Source organism: Nicotiana attenuata, unplaced genomic scaffold (genome assembly GCF_001879085.1).
Source record: "Nicotiana attenuata strain UT unplaced genomic scaffold, NIATTr2, whole genome shotgun sequence".
In the NCBI taxonomy this organism is placed as follows: domain Eukaryota; kingdom Viridiplantae; phylum Streptophyta; class Magnoliopsida; order Solanales; family Solanaceae; genus Nicotiana; species Nicotiana attenuata.
The window spans coordinates 77,428-80,757 of NW_017670681.1; the positions used below are offsets into that span (position 1 = coordinate 77,428).

Sequence of the window (3,330 nt, forward strand, 5' to 3'; positions counted from 1 at the left end):
GTCACAAAAAATAAAAATTACAAAAAAAATATATTTTAGTTTATGTATCTTTCATAAATTTAAATAAAAAATATATATACAAAAATAGTACCTTATTTTTATATAATCTTGAAAACATAAAAATAGTTTCATATTTTAGTTAATTAAGATTAGTTTTATATTTTTATATTATAAATTGTATATTTAGAAGGAAGAGTTAGTTTTGGGTTGGTTGATCCCATTTTAATCTTGTAGTCCATTTTTTTTAGTCTTTGGCCCAATTTTAAGGCCCAAAAATATCAAACCCATACCCCCATTAACTTAAAAACCTTTCTATATAACCAAAAATAGTCTAAAAAATAACCTAGACCCTAGGAGTGGAATCCGCCGCTGGACACCAAATACAGACCCCCCATCGGATTGATCTTCTTCTTCACTTGGATGAACCAAGACGTGAACCAGCCGCAGAACCCATAAACGATCACCCCATATCCTCCATTAACCTAGACATCATCCATCTTCCCCTTAATCGCCGCTTCTGATTCTCACTTTCAGGGCCGACGTAGACCTCCTAACACACACAGCACACAACCTAAGCCTTGAACCCTAGAGAACGCCCAACACCCTTTTCCTCTAGCAGTAGCGTCACACCAACAAGAGCAGCGATCCCAACTCCTTCCTCTCAGATCTAGACAACCCCAGCCCTTCACCAAACAACCAGCGACCACCGACTATTATCTTCAGTCCGAAACGAGAGCCACGACGGTGAGGAAAAATTTCTGCTTTCCCTTCTCGTTCTTTGGTTGTCGTCGGAAAAAAAAGAAAAAAAAAGAACAGAGTGAGAGATTGATGGAGGAACGGATGCTCCGACTGAGTAATGGGGGTAGCGAGGCTGTCCGGTCAGAGCTCATGAGATTTCCGGCTTAGATTTTATTCGCGGTCCTGTTCGTTCCGTCGATTAGCATTTTCAGATTGTAAGTCATTTAAATTTCAGATTAATAGAGGTTTATCTTTTCTTCTCCCTCTGTTTCATGTGTTATTCTTATGTGATTGGTTCCGTAAAGAATTGGATTTCGTGGTCGTTTACTTTGTATTCGTCACTGCACCACACCTCAGTTTTCATTTGTAATTTCTTTTATTTGTTCGTTGATCTGGTTTGTTAGTGCCCGTTTGGTTATAACGCCGAATCCGGTCCTGGCTTTAAATCATTGGCTTAAAGTAATGTTAGTAGAGGATTTGAAGTTAGGCGTGGTTGGTTTAATGTCAGATTTGAAGCTTGATTAATAATGGGTAAGAATTTGAGCTTAAGAATGTTTATGTTATTCTTGTTTTCGTTCTCTTTCTAGTTACTTGGATCCAGAAATAAGAATGCTGAGGAATAACTATATCTAGTCAATTTGATGAGAATTTGGTCAGTTACTTCAATTATGGAAAGCAGACGAATCCTATTCCCTAAGCTCTTTTTGGATTTTAGTTATGATATTGATATTGGGGCTCCTTAACATGATTTGCTTGATGAGTTCTTCTTCCTGTTTAACCAAGTTTGTAAATTCTTCTTTAGTGATTCTTGTCAGCTCTCATTTTCAAGTTAGTGGCCACTTTATCTTTCCAAAATGAATAGGGGAAAGCAGTTGAATGACATTTTTTGAAGCTCATTTTTGTGCTTAACTTCGTGAAAAGTTCCACAGATTATATGCTTCTCCATAACAATTTCCAGAAAGACCTTTACAATTAGTCATAGTCAACCAATTATGTATCGCGCCCCTTTTTTCCTCGGCGAAAATCGGGTTTACGACATTTGGAGGGACAACTCATTCCTTTTGGGAATTGGATTTTGCATTTGAAGAGTCGCCACCTAATGATTGGGGTGCATTAGGACACCAAAAGAGTTCGATTTGAATAACCAGAGATAGGGTAAGGGCTTGAAATTATTCTAAGGGGAAGGTGTTAGGCACCCCTTAGAATCCACTAGTGTGGTTCCCGGTCAGACAATTATTGTGAATTGAGGTGCAATTAGTATATAGGCAGATAAGGCTAAAATAAGAGGGGATTTCAACACATAATGGTTTGAAAGTAAGCAAAGTTTGAAAGAACAATTAGAAAGGCTAATTTTTTAAATAAGGAAATAAAATACTGAAAGAAAAGAAATGAAGAATAAAGAAAGGGGGGGGGGTCCCTAGGTTTATTAAAGATATGGATCACCCCACACAATGTCCGGTAATCACTCCTCAATGAGGGGCTACACGTGACATTATCGCGTGGTCATCATATCCATATCTACCCTTCCCACCCCGTTAAGGTATTTAAAGCGCAGATTGGTCTCGATTACTTATTGCATGCTATTACCCGTCCCACTCCTATCAGTCTCGGGGGCACTTAGGACTACTAACCCTAAAAAGGGAGGGACATTAAGCTTATTTGATGTTTCAAAGGTAAAAACTCTAAGGCGACACACAAAACACATATTGCATATTTTGGGGGGAAGCATATAAACAAACAAAGGCTCCTATATACCTCCTTAAACAAAGAAAGCAAATAATTAGCATGACTTGCACATACTTTTTAGGTTTGATTAAAAATACCAAAGACGAGGGAGTTTAAATATTGAGGCAGATTGGTTCATTACATAACTCAGATAAGAAGTCCGAATCAGGCCTGCCTGCTGGTTGTAATGATTAATAGAAACAGATTAAGTTCACAGTTATTACTCTAAGGCTTGCCTAAGTGTTTAGACAGAATCTTATAGGCATGATATCTACTGATTTTAGAAGGTGATGAGATAGTGAGGCTCGAAATGAATTGTTTAAAGTCCTATATACATACCGTTGAACTTGTTAAGCGAGGGACTTAGATCATTAAAAGAGATATAGAACGTACAAAAATTAAATAAGTTGGTTACAGGTTCTGCAGGTGATAGCATCTACTATTACTGATTTTATATCTATCATTGAATGTGAATGAAAACTGATCAAAATTGCTCGAGGATCCCTATAGGCATGATTTCTATGCATTACTGAAATCTTATAGACGTGGTATCTAATTGCAGAAACCTTATAGACATGGTATCTAAATGCAGAAACTCGCGTTAAACCTTATAGACATGGTATCTAAATGCAGTTTGAATTATGCAGAATTAAAATATTCCTATAGGCATGGCTTCTAGGTGAAGTTTGAATATGCAGAAGTTAAAACACCCTATAGGCATGATTTCTAGGTGAAGTTTGAATATGCAGAAATTAAAACACCCTATCTGCATGGTTTCTAGGTGAAGTTTGAATATGCAGAAATTAAAACACCCTAGTAGGCATGGTTTCTATGTCGAAGTTTGAATATGCAGAGTAAAACAACCTA

The 3,330-nt window shown here is 37.1% G+C and overlaps 1 long non-coding RNA gene across 1 annotated transcript in view; it reads left to right on the forward strand.

Annotated features, from left to right (window-relative positions):
• Nucleotides 1-322: 322 nt before the first annotated feature.
• The window catches only part of LOC109242235, a 15,382-nt gene continuing 12,374 nt past the window's right edge, over nt 323-3,330 (forward strand). Inside the window, exon 1 of the long non-coding RNA XR_002070371.1 lies at nt 323-953. This is a non-coding gene — a long non-coding RNA (uncharacterized LOC109242235). The remainder of the gene's footprint in view (nt 954-3,330) is intronic.